At 34.5% G+C, this 20,000-nt stretch overlaps 1 long non-coding RNA gene across 1 annotated transcript in view; it reads left to right on the top strand.

Annotated features, from left to right (window-relative positions):
• LOC136833348 (uncharacterized) overlaps positions 1–20,000 on the top strand; it is a 159,868-nt gene that overhangs the window by 6,940 nt on the left and 132,928 nt on the right. The window contains exon 2 of the long non-coding RNA XR_010851444.1: positions 19,809–19,945. This is a non-coding gene — a long non-coding RNA (uncharacterized lncRNA). The remainder of the gene's footprint in view (positions 1–19,808; positions 19,946–20,000) is intronic.

Here is a 20,000-nt window from a genome sequence, read left to right as displayed (position 1 = left end):
GTTCTTTGAAACCTCCCTTCGGTCCCTAGCTGCAACCCTTTTCATTCCTATTACTGCACCTCTGTTCATATTCTCTTTCTTCGATCTTAATTTCCACCCTCTTCTAAAAATTGTTTCCTAGAGCAACTGCGAGGTTTTCCTCCTGTTACACCTTTAAAACATTCTTTACTCTCAGTTTCTCTTTGAACTCTGGATGACCTCATGGGCTCCAGCGTTTGGCCTTTGGCATAAATGTTATATTTCCACTCCATTCCATTCCAGCATAAGGAAGAATGTTGCATCATCGGCTTGTGCTGTGATTTCACAATAATAAAAGTATCACAGGATATAGCTGATTAGCATTTGTTTGCATGTTCCATGTTAATGGAAAATTCTTTGTTACTTACCTTACAACCCGTTCTATGGCTAACTCCACGACGGGAATCAATCCGCACTTTTAGCATCCTTTTAGTTGAACCAAGATGACTCTCAAGATTACATCTTGTGCAAGTTTATTTGTATGCCACAAAGGAACCCATAAGAATAAGAAGAGTGTCTTTAAGGTATAACAGGGAGGCAGTTGTTCTTCGATTTCTTAGAACAAGCTTTTGGTTAGACAACAAAATTACCTTTTAACCTGAGATAACATAGTTGAGACTTGTCCTCAATCATTATAGAAATATATAAAATTAAGGTTTATATATATATATATATATATATATATATATATATATATATATATATATATATATATATATTATATATTTATACATATATACATATGAAAAAATATACATATTACATATATAATAGAATTATATTTATGCATATATTATCGGTGAAATATATATATATATATATATATATATATATATATATATATATATATATATATATTATATATATATTTTACTTCACAAATGCCTCATCAAATTTTTAATTACTCTACATTAGTAATTATAAATTTCATAAGGTATTTGTGAAGTAAAAGGATATTCCACCTCATTGTGAAAACGATTTCAGTCGGAAGAGAGAGGAAAGGCTTTATGCAATAAAGTGCCAGCGCCGTTTAGTTCTAAACAAAAAAAAAAAAAAAAGCTGTACAACTCAGAACCAAAAACCGGTGTAGCTTTCTTTGCGATATACAAAAGTGGAAACATGTTGGCCAGATCTGGTAAATAAAGTACTTTGAAAAGGCAAGCAATTGTTGTTTTCGTATTCAGTAGTAAAATCAATATGAGGGTGTTTATTGCCAAACTCAAAAAATTGCTCGTTTTTAAAAAAAGTTTCCTCCATATAACACTTGGAGAAAACAGGCCGAGAAATTGGTGGACACTGATCAAAGAGATTTTCCTCCAAAACACGACCCACAGGAGCGACCATGGCGACCCCATCAGTCTGTGCGTAACAGTTTCCAATAAATAAGTAAAAAATGCGCCGAAGTTTCTTCGGCGAAATCGAGTTTTTTGTACAGCGCATAATCAAGGCCACCGAAAATAGATCTGTCTTTCGGTGGTCTCGGCATATGCTGTATGAGCCGTACCCCATGAAACTTTCAGCCACGGTCATGTGTGGCCTGTCCTATGTGCGTTGCCAGACGCACGATTATGTCTAACTTTAACCTTAAATGAAATAAAAACTACCGGGGCTAGAGGGCTGCAGTTTGGTATGTTGGATGCTTGGAGAGTGGGTGATGAACATACCAATTTGCAGCCCTCTAGCCTCAGTAGTTTTTCAGATCTGTTGGCGAACAGGAAAAGTGCGGACGGACAGACAAAGCCATCTCAATAATTTTCTTTTACAGAAAACTAAAAGTCTGTGTCCAGTTCCATCATAGAAGAGACAAACTTCTGCTCCTCTGTTTGTCTCTTAAAAAAGGTCTGCGTTTGAGTGTGTGTGTGGGAACCTACATTATTCACCACTTGGATCAACAGAGGCAGAATGGAATTTCCAGGAAATGGGTACAGTTCGTTGTCCCTCGGTGGGATTGAACAATGCGCTCTTGCTTTGTGGGAGTGAGTTGGAGCTCCTGTACCACTGAAAAGTATGTATACGTTATATATACTCTTTTCCATCAGAGAGGTTGGGTTTAAAGGTTAATTTTTTTTTTTTTTGTTCTCTGACAGTCTCTTGGCAAGAAGTTGATAGCACCATGCCTTTCTCCACGCTAGTACCGAATTATTTCCACGTACATAATCTCAGTCTATTTTCTGATTCCATATTATATATATATATATATATATATATATATATATATATATATATATATATATATATAAATATATATATATATATGTATAATGTATGTATATATATATGTGTGTGTATATACACATTCACACACACGCGCACACGCTTATATATATATGTATATGTGTACGGTATATACACATGCATACATGTACACACACAAATGTATTATATATATATATATATTATATGCACGCGTGTATGAAGTGTGTACATGATTGTTTCTCTGTGTTTGAACATATATATATACATATATATATATATATATATATATATATATATATATATATATATATATATATATATATATATATATATATTTATGTATATGTATATTATGTATATATATACACACATATATATAAATATATATACATTGCTTATTACACATTCAACGGTGTTAATCATAAGAGATACGACACCACTGCCATGTTTATAAATCCATGCTGAACATAAAAAAAAAGTCTTATCAGCGATAAGAGATTTCCAATGAGGAAAAATGGACCTTCTGGCCCCTAATCACTTCTCCATAATGCTGTCTCCGGAAAAAAAAAATTTCGGAGACTTTTTTTTCTTCCCCGATGTTTTATCCATAACTTGGAGATTTAGTTTTACTGGGGAATTTTATTGTCTGTGAATGGGCTTAATGCTCTCATTTAGGAGGCTATCTCAGGCAGATCGCTGCTTGAGAGTAAGACTTCGCACAAATACGAAAGTTTTCCAAACAGGGTGAAGACTCTTGTGCAGCTCGGGCCATGTTAATGTCTTCTCTTCCTCTGTTCTAATTTGCGTTTTAATTATGCTTATGATCATTGAGCTCTATATATATATACATACAGTATATTATATATATATATATATATATATATATATATATATATATATATATATATATATATATATATATATATATATATATATATATTATATATATCTATATATATATATATATATATATATATATATATATATATATATATATATATATATATATATATATATATATATATATATATATATATACACTCACTGAACATTTGCTACTCACGCATACCTGCTATGCAACTAGGCACATGCCAACAACCTTATGCAGTCATGTTTCTCACATTCACATTCATTCATTCATGTTCGTTGGGACAGTGAGTGGTCGTAAAACAGGCCCTTTCATTGGAAGACGGGGGAGGTGGGGGGAGGCCCGTGGGTGGAGGGAAGGAGTGAGGGAGGGGTTAGGGTTACAGGGAGAGGGGCTGGGCTGGAGAATTCCGATGACTACCCTCTTTTGGAATCTGGATTCCCGATGTTCATCGAGCCATGATGGCGGCTCTCTTTTCCACATGTTGACGTGATGGCCACTGGCTCTGACATTCCTGGTCCTGTGGAACTTTCCGCGGGAATTATCATATCCTCCCTCGCCGAATGGCGGGACTTCTGGATCAGTCTTTAAGTGGATCATTTAATTAGGGTTTTCGTTAATTAATCAGGGTTTTCGTTAGGTTTCTTTCAATAATTCTAAGGATTATTGTATGGTTTATTATGTCTTAAAGTTTTGATATATGTATATATATTAAATTTTTTATATATACTGTATGTATATATATATATATATATATATATATATATATATATATATATATATATATATATATATATATATATATATATATATATATATACATATGTTTGTACATATATGTTTGTACATACATACATTATATATACGCATTCATACATCCATATTTATGCATACACACATTCATACATAAGTTTCCACGTTGGAAATCAAGTCGATTTTAAATTCCTCTCCTTTCGTTCATACTCCAGAGCAATTTCTTTGTGTGTGTGTGTGTGTGTTTGTGTGTGTGTATGGGGAATAGCGTTTTCTCTCCTTTTTTTACGACGTTCAAATGTCATAAGTGTCGCGCCACAAATGAGCTCACATGACAAAGTCCCATTTTTCCTCTCTAATGACGAAGCCTGGAGTCTCGTCACTCACGGCTCCCGAGTCTTTTGATTGTGGCTCCCCCTCAGACTCATTTCCCTCTTCAGCTTTTAATTCTCGGTCACTAATCTTCTCTTTAATGTGCCGGAATTCCTTCTCATTTTCTTCCGATTTCTTCTCGACGACGGTTTCTGCCTCACCTTTTTTTTTTTTTTTTTAGCGTTGTCTACCTGTCCATCTCATTAATCCTTTAATCGTCTTCTTCTGCGTCGTATGGGGAGGTTCGTGACATCCAAAGGTGGATATATGAAAGGTCTACACCTTGGGTATATGGACTTTAGTGATATCGTTTAATGCGTAACTTTCGTCCTTATTGCCTCGTGTTATCGCAAAAAAGGAATGAATCTTTTGGCATGGCATTGGACTTTTTAGCCGTATTATGTTCGGTAATTTATATTATGTTAATAAGTTAATGGTTGCTTTGATCATCGGACCTTGTGTCCGTCTGGTAAGCTTTCCTTAGACTTTGGTGTTTCACAGGATTTTATCCAAAGAGTTTCTTTACATAGCATACCTAAAACAATTATTAACATTGGTTTAATTATGGTTTAATTATAATTACAAAAAGAGTTACCCCCTCCCCTCTATTCATCTTAATGCTCGTTTGTCATAAAAAGTAATGGCCATCGTTATTTTTCATATTTTCTGCATTTTTGGTGGCATAATTCCTGATTACTCTGGCAAACACCTTCACCACGGACGAAGTAAGACAAAATAGCCCCTAAATTTTTGCGATATGACTTTAGGGCCCGTTATGCTAAGGTGAGATAAATGCACAGTTTTAGCATTGGCCTTATTCTCCATTCTTTTACACCTTTATTATCATTATCGTTACTTACTCCCTTTTGTTGATTTACATGGCCTCATGGTAACCTATCGGCTCTCACATCAGACTCCCAAGGTCTGTATTTAGCTTCTAAGATTAGCTTACTGGTCACCCCTCCAAGATCTGACCCCACTCCAGTGTGACCAGTTGCCACGCACGCCAGATTTCTATGGGTTCTTGTATGTTTCTAATAATGCCCACCCGCATTCTTTCGTTCAGTCTCCCTCAAGTTTTTTCGCAGTGTCTTAATGAAGCTGTATTTTTTATATTTAATCACTGATGCCGTTTTTCCTCATTGAACTCACCAGCTAAAGGCCCCAAGGGTCTCATATAGCGGGGTTGACCAGACCTTTGCATAAGCTCCCAATCCGTAATGATAATTCTTTCACTGAAATCCATGATGATATTACTCTGTCATGATTAGTCTTAGAGTATACCCGAAGAAACTATACCAGTATCTCGTTGGGCACTAATCCCGTAGGGGGATAGTGTCGTCAATGCACCTCATGCGGTGCTCTGTAGGCATTACTTAAGGTTCTTTGCTGTGTCCCTTCGGCCCCAAGCTGCAACCCCTTTCATTCCTTTTACCGTACCTCCGTTCATATTCTCTTTCTTCCATCTTACTTTCCACCCTCTCGTAACAATTGTTTCATAGTGCAACTGCTTTGAGGTTTTCCTCCTGTTACACCTTTCAGACCTTCTTACTGTCAGTTTCCATTTCAGCGCTGAGTGACTTCTTGCGCTTGGCCTCTTGGCCAAAATTCTATATTCCATTCCATTCGTTGAGTACTACTGCATTATGAACGGGAAGAACGTTACGGCTCATAATAGTTAAGTTGGTAACTGTAATATTCTAGTGGGTTTAAGTAATAAAGGGACAGATATCGCTCTTCCTCGTTCTTTGAGTAATTAATTGGCGGTGCAAACTGGCACCAAGCGGATGCATTCGGTAACCGAATGATTCACTTCACAAATTATTCACCAGTTGCCTGTTTTTATTTTGTTGTTTTCCATATAGTGCTGATTTGTTGCTGTCCACGAGTTTTTCTAGCTCGTGGAACTTTGTTTGCAGTGGTCTAATTGTTTACTAATTTATTTTGTTGTTTGTGAGAAATTTTACCAATATCATCCGGCATTCGCTGGCTCGATCCAGTGGCATTTAGGCCTTGTTGTGTCTCATTGCTTTTAGCACTCTATGTGTTGCAGGTGTTAAGTTCTCTCTCTCTCTCTCTCTCTCTCTCTCTCTCTCTCTCTCTCTCTACTGTACGATCAGCTAGCATGAAATGAAAGTATAAACAATCCAGAAATTTTTTATATTATTAGTTATTTCTATAAAGAATTTACTTATTTTTAAGATATTACCTGATACCCTTGAAGCTCTTGTGGTTCACTTAGCGCTGAACATTTCTTATGTTCAATAACTTCAGAAATCAAAATCATGTTTAGAGATCCATCTGTATTCACATTTTTTTCCATTTTCGTCCTCTCTCTTTTTCTCTCTCTCTCTCTTGGACACCCACCCCCACCCTTTATCCACACCTGCGACTCTCAACAGTTGGCTAATAACCAGGTACGGGATTCATTGCTTAGGTTGATAGGAGGAGACTGGATTTCGTTTCCTCGTCCGGTTCTGGATCGAACGCGGGTGAACCTGCTTGAGAGACGAGCGCAGTACGACCTCTTGCTCTTCAAGGACACAGAGAGAGAGAGAGAGAGAGAGAGAGAGAGAGAGAGAGAGAGAGAGAGAGAGCTATTATTGAAGTGTCGTACTATCTCTATGAGTATTTTTGACAGTTTGAGAGAGAATAGAAGCCTATGTAAGAGAGAGAGAGAGAGAGAGAGAGAGAGAGAGAGAGAGAGAGAGAGAGAGAGAGTCTTGGCTTTCACCGGCTCCTCTATAATCCCATTCCCGATACTGACGTTAATATCACGACCATTCCAAACACCCTTTGTGGTCCTCGCTGCCGACTAGATAATAAATGTTGAGCAACCGTCGTCTTGTATGAAGTCGACCGGGCTATTCTAAACGCTATTTTACAACGACATTTATTCCCTCGGAAATTCTTCTAATATCTCCGAGCATACCAGAAAAATGCCTTTGTATGTAAAGGAGTTGTAAAAATACCTTTGTAAGTAAAGGAGTTGCTGCCGAGGTTTCGGCAAAGCTTCCACTCCTTTGTCGCTCAGCAAGCCGAAATGTGACCACTTGGAACTTGGAAAGTTCAAGCGAAGATGCGATGCATTTCTACCCTAATACTACTATCCTTGCATTTGAGTACAATTTTTCTACTTATTAATTTATTAGTTTATTTTTTATTAATTAATAAGTGAGATCCCTTTTTTCTGTATTTCCCTTTACCTCCTCTTGCTTCTTCCTAGCGAACACCAAATTCTTTGGACCCTTGAATTTCAAGTCAGTGGACTCTGTCGGGTTGTTCCATATGAATAGGTTTCATCTTCTAAATAATAATAATAATAATAATAATAATAATAATAATAATAATAATAATAATAATAATAATAATAATAACAATAACAATAATAATAATAATAATAATAATAATAATAATAATAATAATAATAATAATAATAATAATAATAATAATAATATCGGCGACAAAGACGTTATCCTTTGCCCAGACATTAAAAGCAAAATGGAAATCTTTTTCATGAAGTCTGTCAGCAGGGAAAACGTTCCAATAAAAGCAGCTTAACAAAAGTGACATTGGTAGGCAGCTGGCCCAAGACACCTCAAGGGTTTACCCTGTGAGGCTGAGTTGATTATCAATCTTAATATGTCTTTTCCTCAGTCTTTAAATAACAGTAAAAATCCATCTGTTTTTCACAATATTCCGCTAAATTTCGCATGATTTGACATAGGATACCGAGGAATAATACAAAAAATAAATTGTTTCATTTAAGAATGAGCAAAATAGATCATCTGAATGTTACTGGTGAAAATAGCTTTGATCTTGATGAGTCTTTCTCTGTTGTGAACTCTGGGAGTGTTCCGTGTTTAATTTAGATAAAAAAAAAGGAGTTGTGGATACCATTACTTGTCAGGGACTAATACCTTATAGAACTTCGTCAGTGGTTGCCTAGAAATTATTATTATTATTATTATTATTATTATTATTATTATTATTATTATTATTATTATTATTATTAACGTGAAAGAGCAGAGAATTATGAGGAAGATTTAGAAGACCCAATATAAAATTAATTCAAATTATGCAGCCATCCTATTTAACAGGACTCGTTTAAGAGAGGGTCTAGTTCCTTATTATTATTATTATTATTATTATTATTATTATTATTATTATTATTATTATTATTATTATTATTATTACGCTGGCTGAGCAGGCACTGGAAATCTCTCATCCGTACTTTGACTTTCATTTCACAGCGTTAGATTATTATTATTATTATTATTATTTATTATTATTATTATTATTATTATTATTATTATTATTATTATTTAAAAGTTCGGTGATTATAATTAAGCAATATCATTTCTTATGAGTCTCGAGTTGTGTAAACCAAATACCGTTGACCCATTTTTCCCAAAAGGTTTTATCAAATCGTGTTACCTTCCTGACTAAACTTTAGCTTTACCGTGAAGGCCCATGATTTTATTCCATGATCTTCCTTCCTGACTTTCTGTTACCTAATAAAATTTTTACCTGTCATTAGATTCAGCCTTTGAAAAGGGAGACATTTTATGAAGAATGCCCGGGAAACATTCCGAAGCCTGTATTGCAGTCTACTCCATTTCTTAGTAATCAATGTGCGTTCTACTTAATAATTCGGTGAGCTGCCATTAAATTTAACCTTTTTAAAAAGTTAATTCTTTTAGTCCTGTAATTCGAGAACTGCAGCCTGTAAATCTTAAATAATGCTTGTGTTATTTAAGTTCATTCCTGGACATTTTTTTTTTTTACCTAAAAACAAGATACAGGAAGAATACAGAGCTGATAGTAGGTGAAACTTATATAATTGGCTTGTTAAACTCAGAACTTGTGTAGATGGGAGAGGTAATTGTTTCTTTTCAGTGAAATGTTCAAAATGGATATCTCTCTTCCTCTCTCTCTCTCTGTTCTCTCATATTTCGTTAAGAGTATTCTCTCGTATATATATATATATATATATATATATATATATATATATATATATATATATATATATATATATATATATATATATATATATACATATATATATATATATATATATATATATATATATATATATATATATATATATATATATATATATATATATATATATATATAGATAGATAGATAGATAGATAGAAAGAATAAGTAATCCATAGAACTAGCGTACTTAATTGACAACTCGGTAACTACACCGGTCAGCAGTTCCCTCGTCAAGTTTATTTTATCCCTTGATAACGAGCGATAAACCTTTATCTGTGTGCCAGTTGGTTAAACGCTATGTGTAGTTGGAGTGAGCAGTCCCCTTGCTATCAAGAATTCTCTCTCTCTCTCTCTCTCTCTCTCTCTCTCTCTCTCTCTCTCTCTCTCTCTCTCTCTTATCAAGTTACGGCTTTTCTTTATAGACGGGGTGGCCCCCCCTAAGTTAGCTGTTATAACCTTTCGGTTCAGACGAAGCGTTATGAGATGAAGTTGCCAGACTCGTATCCTTCGCCATATTGGGTGTAACCAACCAGTCAACAGAGGCACACTGAAATATAGATATTTTTTAAGTATATATTTATATGTACATATACTTATGTTATCAACATGTATATCCTCTAGTAGAGGACACTAATTTTATTCGTTTTTAATAGCAGTTTCTTAGTGAAATCACAGGCAATCTCTTGTCGTTAATCTAACAGGATTTTCTTATATAAAAAATGTTCCTTTTTTGGTACAAATAATCAGGTATCATGATTTATTCCCGTCATGCATCTGACTAAATGCCTTTTAAAACGGAGAGAGAGAGAGAGAGAGAGAGAGAGAGAGAGAGAGAGAGAGAGAGAGAGAGAGAGAGAGAGAGAGAGAGAGAGAATATGCCCATCTTTCAAGAAAGATTGTCGTTTGCCATGACATAAACTTGGTGGGATTGCAGAGTTAAATTGAACGGTATGAATATAATGAGCAAAGGATTTATCCAAGCTTAAATTTCCGCACGTTTGAGTCAGCTTGGGAGAGAGAGAGAGAAAGCAGTTTCTCAGAAGGACTTGTCGTCAGCAACTTTTTTATTTTATCATCAGAAACTTCTTTATTTAATCTATTATCAAGAGATTTACTTGTAATACGGAATATGAAACCTTTCTCGCGAGGATGTTGATTAAATCAAGGTGTGACAGTCCTGTTTGATACATGTTAAAAAACATGTATTCTGTATATTATTATTATTATCATTATTAGGAAACGAAAATGGTAAGTTGTGGAAACTGGAAATTTTTATAGTGAAAGCGATGCGGGCATTAGAACATGAAAACTTTCGAGTGGCTGGTTTGGTGTCAAAGTGAGACTGGAACAAAGTTTTGTGTGAATGTGTGTGTGCTGTCTTTAGCAGAAAGTAGCAACAGAAGATTGACTTAAGTTTCTAGCTGGAGGATAATGTTAATGTAAATGGTTTTTGTCTGATTCAGGCCGAAATTGTAAGATCAGTTATCGTGTGAATAAGCGTAAGGTCAGTACCATTAACGTTTTACTGACTTCTTAGAGTAAATGACTTCTTCATGACCGTTACCAATACTGAAACACATATCTAGACTGTGTGAGTAACTTATTCTTATATTTGAGAAGGTCGAACTTTTTTCATGGCGGTTTTCCTCGTAGAAGATTAGTTCCATCAGTGCACCTTACGCAGTGCACTGTAGGCATTATTTAAGGTTCTTTGCAGCGTCCCTTCATTCCTTAGCTACAACCACTTTCATTCCTTTTACTGTACCTCCGTTCATATTCTCTTTCTTCTGTCTTACTTTCCACTCATGTGACATTCTCTCGGTGAGACGTATTCGTTCTTGGTCTGAATAATCAACCTGATATCACTTGTATAACATACAGTTAGCGAATGACCTATAGCTAGAAGTGTTCGTGAACTGTCGGTGATTAGATTAATGTCAGAATAGCACGATAAAGCGTCGACTAAGTTGTTTTTTCGAGTGAATTATTAGAAATTGAACATCATGGAAGTGTCTAGCAACAACAGTGGTAAGAAATGGAGGAACCTTGCTTGCCTTGCAGATAACCAATATGATGACTTGGCAAGCAGGGAACTAGGGTTTCTTATCATTGAGATCAATAACAACTCCAACCAAAAAGATGCAGAAATATTCGCAGACATATTGAAAGGATATGATCCTTCAACTGGAACAAGCCTGCAGAAAGCACAATGAAAATAATTGAAGGAGTACTAAAGAAATTTCAAGTGATCAAGAGACTTATAAAGAAAGTTTACATCAATCAACACATTCCAACAAAGAAAATAAGGTGAATATAGTGAATATACTGATTGATGCAATAGGAAAACGAATGCCTAAAGCATGTAATCTATGTAATGTGTTGTTTAGCATTGTAAATCCACAAAATCTGATCAGGAAATGCTATGCATGCCATGTACCTACTCATCCTACATGTGCAAAAGTCCAGCAAAATAAAAATAAGGACACAAAAGTATTTGCTCAACATGTCTAGTATGGATAGACAGTGTTATTAAATCAAGACGTAATGTGCAAATAGTAGAGGATGAAGAAGATGAGGAAGAGGAAGAAGAGGAAAATGGAAAAGGAGAAGAAAATAAGATTGAAGAGATAGAAAAAAATAATGAAAACAAAGAACAGGATAAGAGTATGGATGCAGAGAAACTCACAGATTCTACATATGAGGCAATACAGCAGCATACATATGATGAAATAAATTATGACATGATAACCCAAAATAAAATCCCAATGAGGTTGTACCTGGATCTTCATACTGGTGGGAAAGAGCAAGAAAAAAAAGAAAAGAAAGATACAATCTGCACCCTTTTGAAAAGAGGGAATTGCAGATTCGGTGAAAGATGTTACTACAAGCATCCCAAGATATGTCACAATTATGAGATTTATGGCAAATGTGCATATCTAGACGGCTATGAGGGATGAATGCAGCGACCTACATCCAAAAATATGCAAAAACTTGAGAGAGGGAAAAGGATGTAGGTTCAACAAAAAATGTAGATTTATGCATCCTGTAGCCATGAAGAACAAAAATCAAAATCAAATACATATTAAAAATCAACGTAAAAATGAAGCAAGTAAAGAAAGGAACAAAGACCATGAGATGAAGGAAAAAAGCAAGCCAACACCACGTTATGAAATGTCAGCATCGTGATATGAGGCATCAGCACCTAGGTACAGTGCAAGGAACAAGCAGTGGAAATGAAGAAAACCACAACATATCAGAACAGGAAAGAGACATGGGAAAATCCTTATTATTACCCATATTAGATAATGCGGATAACATGCAAACCATCATAGTGATGAATGCGCAGGGTTTAGTTTCGAGTAACTCAAAAAGAAAAATAGAGTTCTTAGAAGAATTAACCCAAACTGAAAAAATAGATATAATGAATATAAGTGAAACCTGGTATTCCCAAGAGACTGGTAATGATGATTGGATAAAGGGTTACCAAACTTATAGATCAGATAGAAAAGATAGAAAAAATAGGAATCAAGGGGGAACCGCGATATATGGGAGATACGTTAATCAAGGAAAAACCTGTGAGAAATATAGTAACACAGAATGTGAATTAATAGTGGTAGAATTTGAATCTGAAAAATTAGTGAACATTGTAATATACAAACCCCCTAATACTAAAGAGTTTGACATAATAATAGACAAATTGGATGATATATGTAGAAATCACAAAGATTGGACTATACTCTATCCGAGACTTTAACTTTCCTTTGTAGATTGGAAAGAACGAATAGGAGATTGTGGTTGTATTTATACATGTAAAAAAATATAATAGTAGCGCAGAAGAAAAGAGGCAATTTGAAAAGGTATTAGATATGCTACTAGAACATAACATTCAGCAAATAAATCACCTGCCAACAAGAAAGGATAATATTTTAGACCTGGTATTTGTGAACGAGGTGAACTATGTTAAAGAAATAATAGTGTATAATACGAGTATTTCAGACCATAATGTCATAGAATTAACAGTCCGTTCCAAAGCAAGTGAAAACAGAGTTAAGCAAGAGAAGAAAAAGTGGGAAGGATATGGAAAATACTATTTCTATAGTAAGAATATAAAATGGTCAGAAATAAATGAAGAAGTAAACAAAGACTGGGAAAACATATTCGTAAGTGATAATATACAGGTAAATACGGATATATTATATAAAATGTTAGAGAAAATAGTGGATAAATATATACTGAAAAAGGAAAGTAAACATCAGTCATGCATACCAAGAGACAGAAGGACCTTGTTCCAGAAAATTAGAAAGTGGAAAAAAGGTCTTGCAAAAGAAAAGAATGCATGGAAAGTGATGGAACTAAAAAGTAAGATAGAAAATGCAGAATAAAAGATTATACAGTCAAGAGAAAATGAAAAACAGGACTCAGAAGAAAAGACCCTATAAAATATCAAGCAAAACCCCCAAATATTTTACTCATAAGCAAAAAAGATGAATAAAAGAAGAATAGAAATAGGCCCTCTAAGAATTGAAGGGCGATTGACAAATGAAAAAAAGGAAATATGCAACATATTAGCAGGAAGATATAAGAGAGAATTTACACCTAGAATTGATAATGAAGATGGTACAAAAATAAGAGATGAAAGTAGTGAATATTTATCAGACATAGATATCAGTGAAGCCGATATTGTGCAAGCTATTAATGAAATTAAAAATGGATCAGCAGCCGGACCAGATGGCGTCCCTGCCATTTTGTTAAAGAAAGTAGCTCATTCTATCGCAAAGACACTTGCAATATTATTGAGACAAAGTGTAGATACAGGCAAGATTTATGATGAACATAAATTAGCATATATTACCCCTATTTTCAAAAGTGGATCAAGACTAGAGGCAAGTAATTATAGGCCTGTGAGTCTAACATCCCATATTATGAAAGTGTATGAAAGGGTAATGAAGAAAAATATAATGAAACATTTAATGAAAAATAGTTTGTTTAATGTAGGTCAACATGGTTTTGTACCCGGAAAAAGTACACAAACCCAACTGTTAGTCCACCGTGAAAATATATATAAAAATATGATAAACCAATAAGATACAGATGTGGTTTACCTAGACTTTGCAAAAGCTTTTGACAAGGTAGACCATAATATATTAGCGAAAAAAATTAGAAAACATAATATTGTGGACAAAGTAGGAAGTTGGATAAAAGAGTTTTTGCAAAACAGGATACAGATAGTGATTGCAAACGACGAGAAATTGGATGAAGCAAAGGTAATATCCGGTGTGCCACAAGGTACGGTGTTAGCTGCATTGCTGTTTGTTATTATGATTGCAGGCATAGAGAGCAATGTTAAGGATTCAGTAGTGAGAAGTTTCGCCGATGACACAAGAATAAGTAGAGAAATTACTTGTGATGAAGGTTGGAACTCGCTACAAAGAGACCTAAACAAAATATATGAATGGGCAGAGGTAAATAGGATGGTATTTAACTCTGATAAATTTGAATCAATAAATTATGGTGATAAAGAAGGAATGCTATAGCCTACACATATAGGGGACCTAATAACGAGACAGTCACAAATAAGGAAGCAGTTAAAGATCTTGGTGCGATGTTGAATAGGAATATGTTATGCAATGATCAGATAGCAATGCTATTGGCAAAATGCAAAGCAAAAATGGGGATGTTGTTCCGGCACTTCAAAACAAGAAAAGCCTAACACATGGTTATGCTTTGTAAAACGTATGTACGTAGTCCACTTGAATATTGCAATATGATATGCTACCCACACTACCAAAAGGATATTGCATAAATAGAGAGTGTACAAAGGTCCTTTACAGCTAGAATAGAAGAAGTTAAGGACCTTGACTATGGGAAAGACTACAATTCTTAAAATTATATAGTCTCGAAAGGAGAAGAGAACACTACATGATAATACAGGCATGGAAACAGATAGAATGAATTACCGAAAACATCATGGAGCTAAAAATATCAGAAAGGGCAAGCAGAGGTAGATTAATAGTGGCCAAAACTGTACCATAAAAAACTAAGGGGAGTACATAGGACATTAATCCACTACGCACCAGCATCGATAATGCAGCGTCTGTTCAATGCATTACCAGCTCATCTGAGGAACATATCAGGAGTGAGCGTAGATGTGTTTAAGAATAAGCTCGGCAAATATCTAAGATGCATCCCAGACTGTCCAAGATTGGAAGATGCAAAATACACCGGAAGATGCATTAGCGATTCTCTGGTAGACATCAGAGGTGCCTCACACTGAGGGACCTGGGGCAACCCGAAGGAACTGTTTTATGTTTTTCTTCAAGTAAATTTTCGTTTATCAAATATTATTTGTATTAGGACTTGATTTTGAATAGTTATGTAACCACTTTTTTTTCCTTATAGTAAGATTTCTTTTTCGTTTATTTTTATAATCTTATAGGATTATGTTATTTCTATGATATTTTATTTTTTCTTGTTAATAATTTTTTTCTGGATAGGCCATGTACTTGCAAGAACAGAGATTACTGTTTACTTTGTATATTTTGTATTATGTCACGTTTGTGGACAAATTTGTACTAATTATTGTATACTTTTGTCAATAAAATAACTAACTAACTAAGGTAAGGTGACCCTTTCCTAACAATTGATTAATAGTGCAACTGCGAGGATTTCCTTCGGTTACCCCGTTCAAAGCTTTTTACTGTCAGTTTCCGTTTCGGCGCCGAATGACCTCTTAGGTCCCAGCGTTTGGCCTTTGTCCTAAATTCTATGTTCAGCTCTAACTTATTTCTGTAACTTATTTCTGGTATTCGAGGGGGTTGAATTTTCTTCATGAGCTTTTTCAAAACTGGAACCTGGAAAAAGACTGAATTAGTTTTACAAAAGGGAATTTCGAAAAGGAAAAAGATATCAAAATTAATATAAAGAATGTGGTTTTAAACTGGATCCTAAAAAGAAAGCTCGAAGAATTAAAGTTTTACGAAAGTCAGTTTTGAAAAGAAGAAAGCGGAAAGGATTCAGCCCGAGGCCAGTAAATATTTTCCCAAAAATCCCGGTGACAAATTCACCCTCGTGGCGAACGGAAAACCATTATAACCGAGGAAGGGAAAGCATCCATTACATTCTGTCTGCAAGGTAAAATGGACCCTCGGACGGAAAGAGCTATTGAAATTAAAAAAAAAAAAAAAAAAAAAAAAAAAAAAAAAAAAAAAAAAAAAGCGTAAGGTCCTTCACTAAGATATAAAAGTCTAACTATGGAGATTTTATGAAATCCGGAGTTTGGTTTACAAAGAAGTTCTCTAAATGGCTTGAATTAATAATATTACATAATATAATAATAATAATAATAATAATAATAATAATAATAATAATAAAGACGATAACATTATTATTATTATTATTATTATTATTATTATTATTATTATTATTATTATCATTGTGAAAGAAATCCACAGATGATGTAAGTGTAAATATATATATATATATATATATATATATATATATATATATATATATATATATATATATATATATATATATATATACATACATATATATATATATATATATATATATATATATATACATATATACCATATATATATATATATATATATATACATACATATATATATATATATTATACATTATATATATATATACACACATATATATACATATATATGTATATATATATTTTATTTATACTCACACCATTGTGGATTTCTCCACCACTTCAGTGACTCATGACTATGAGATTTTTTTTTATTAATTATTATTATTATTATTATTATTATTATTATTATTATTATTATTATTATTATTATTATTAAGATGAAACAGGTCTGAAAAGTTGTTTAAAGTGCAATCCTGTTCCTACCCCAGTCAACCCCTGAGAAAAAAAAATTAGATACAAAAGGGAAGAAGAATTGGAAACAAACAACAAGAAAAACAGAAGCCATAAAAGTTCCACCAGTTTCTGGGAATCACTTCCAGTGAAACTATAGTTGATTGATTGTAAGTTATCTGACGCCGGGTAGAACGTTGATTAATTGTTGTACGGGTAGGAAACACATCTGTGGAGGTTGGTATCAACAGTTTCAGTTAATGGCTATGAAACTTTTAAAAAAATATGTATTTTCATCTTGTACAAGATTATCAGAAACGGATGACGATGAAATCTGTAGTGGAGTCTTTGTATAAAGGATTTTGAAAGAGAAGGGGTTGAATAGCTTTTGCGATTGACAGATGGTTTCAGATTATACTTATCTGAAGTCATTCTCTTTCATTTTTCCTATGTATATGTTTTTTTTTTTTTTAGGGGGAGGTGCGATGACGAGAAAATATTTTAAAAAATCAGATTTGCGCTTTTGTTCAGGCTTTTGTAAATAATGATAACAGAAGTCTTACTCTACCAAAGTCTTTCATAGCTGGTATAGTGGTTAGTGTCGTGGCATGCCACTCAGATGTCGCGGGTTCGCGTCTCCCCCAGAGCGATGAATAATGACTGACTCTGTGTCATGATCAGTTACTGCTGCAGTATGGTGTCTGCTGTGGGAGGTTGAAACCAACATTCCTTGAAAGCTTGAATTTCAAGTCGATGGTCCCTGTGTGCTTGCTCCATGTGAATAGGTTTCATCTACTGAAATAATAATAATAATGGTGATTAGAGTTTCTTTACTCTTATTACCATAGTTGTCATTATATCGCATCGTTTTATTACAAGTAAAACTGGCATGATTTTCAACCGATGACAATGAAATCTGTAGAGAATTCTTTGTATAAAGAATTTTGAAAAAAGAAATTGTTAAATAGCTATTACGATTGACAGACGGTATCAGCTTATACCCATTTCGAGTAGTTTTGTTGAATTTTTTTTGTATATGAGTATTCTTTTTTCGGGGGTAAGCAATGGTGAGAAAATATTGAAAAAAAAATCAGATTTTCGTTTTTGTCCAGGCTTTTGCAAACAATACTAACAGAAGCCTTACTCTACCAAAGTCTATTATTGATGCTTAGACTTTCTTTACTCCCATTATCATAGGTGTCATCATATTGCATCGTTTGTTACAAGTAAAACTGTCATGATTTCCAACCGAGTGGAAAAGTAATACTGTCAACACAGCCAGTGGTGGTGCCCCTTTAATATTTCAACTTTAGAGCGAGTAACAATCAGGCAGCCGTCCAAGAGTGATGGATAATAAGCCTATCATGGAGGAAGGGACTGCTGATTACAGCAGTTGGCCTCCCCTGGGGCTAGGGGGAATATATTGAGGCTGTACTAAAAAGATGATAACTCCAGAGGAATGAATTTTACTGTGAAATAACATCTCATCATCTATAACGTTGTAACGTAATGTGTGATTGTAGGAGAATGTCTTGAGTAGATAATAAATGAAATATCAATCGTGGAGGTTTGAATGTTGATGTGACATGACATTATTTACAACCTTGTGACAGGAAGCCTGAAAATGAGGAAAATATACTTTTGTTGTTACAACCCGACCAGGCACGGGCTGTGATCAGAAGGTAATAAGCAGATATTTACAGGGTCGAACGAAGAGACAAAACGTTATTCGATTAATGTTACTGCACCGAAATGACATTTTATTACAGAGGAACGCTAACATCTGAAATCCACTAACCTCCTCCTGCTACCAGTGGCGCCTCGTATCAAGGGAAAGAAAAAGTAATAATAGACAAAAGTATTTTTTCTCCACAAAAAATTAACTCCGAAAATGATACAGATTATTATTAGCTGTAAAGGAAAATTACTGAGATGGCTATTTGTCCGTCCATCCGCACTTTTTCTCTCCGCCCTCAGATCTGAAAAACTACTGAGGAGGCTAGAGGGCTGCAAACTGGTATGTTGATCAGCCACCCTCCAATCATCAAACATACCAGATTGCAGCCCTCTAGCCTCAGTAGTTTTTATTTTATTTAAGGCTAAATTTAGCCCTGATCGTACGTCTGGCACAGCTATAGGTGCCAACAACACAGGTCACCAGCGGCCGTGGCTGAAAGTTTAATGGGCCGCGGCTGAAATTTTCATGGGCCGTGACTTAGAGTTTCACACAGCATTATACGCTGTACAGAAAACTCGATTGCGCCATAGAAACTTCGGCGCATTTTTTACTTGTTTCATATCGTTTTCAATTAGGGAAGGAAGAGTAGATATGCTCAAGATGTGAAAAAAAGCTAAGCGACAGTGACAAAAAATAGAACATTTTAATTCTGTAGTACTGGAATAGACATATAAGATGGCAGTTATTTGGTTCATAAAAGACATTATGGAAGTGTGTGAACCAAAATATAATTGTTACAAGAATGATTTTGTGTGTATGTGTGTGTTTTGTGTATTCAGCATCAGGAGCACTATCATATAGAAAAGATACACTTATAAGGCGAAATGCAGTCCTAATTATTTTAGGATTTTTTGGAGTTACCTAACTTTATTAAAAAAAAAGTTTAATCTTCGCACGCAGCTCGGCATACTAACCTAAAATGTCCTAAAAAAAAAGACACCAAATTTTTAAATAGAATTAAAATCCCAATTCATATAAGATTATTTTTTGCATATATTCTTATATTTTTCTTTCAGTTCTGAGCATCTAAAGTCCCGCCACCGCTGGACTTCAATTAGCCTCCTGTGCCGTGGAGAGAGAGAGCTCGAGGTCCACAGAAAGGAAGAGCTAATAACTTCAGCGCCATTTCCCTCCAACAAAAACTTCGTAAATGGTAAGAACTTCTCCTCCTCTGCTGCTGGTAGGCTTACGTTTATTGTCCTCTGTAG

The sequence above is a fragment of the Macrobrachium rosenbergii genome, chromosome 51, assembly GCF_040412425.1.
Source record: "Macrobrachium rosenbergii isolate ZJJX-2024 chromosome 51, ASM4041242v1, whole genome shotgun sequence".
NCBI classification, from domain to species: domain Eukaryota; kingdom Metazoa; phylum Arthropoda; class Malacostraca; order Decapoda; family Palaemonidae; genus Macrobrachium; species Macrobrachium rosenbergii.
This window is presented reverse-complemented; position numbering and strand designations above follow the sequence as displayed.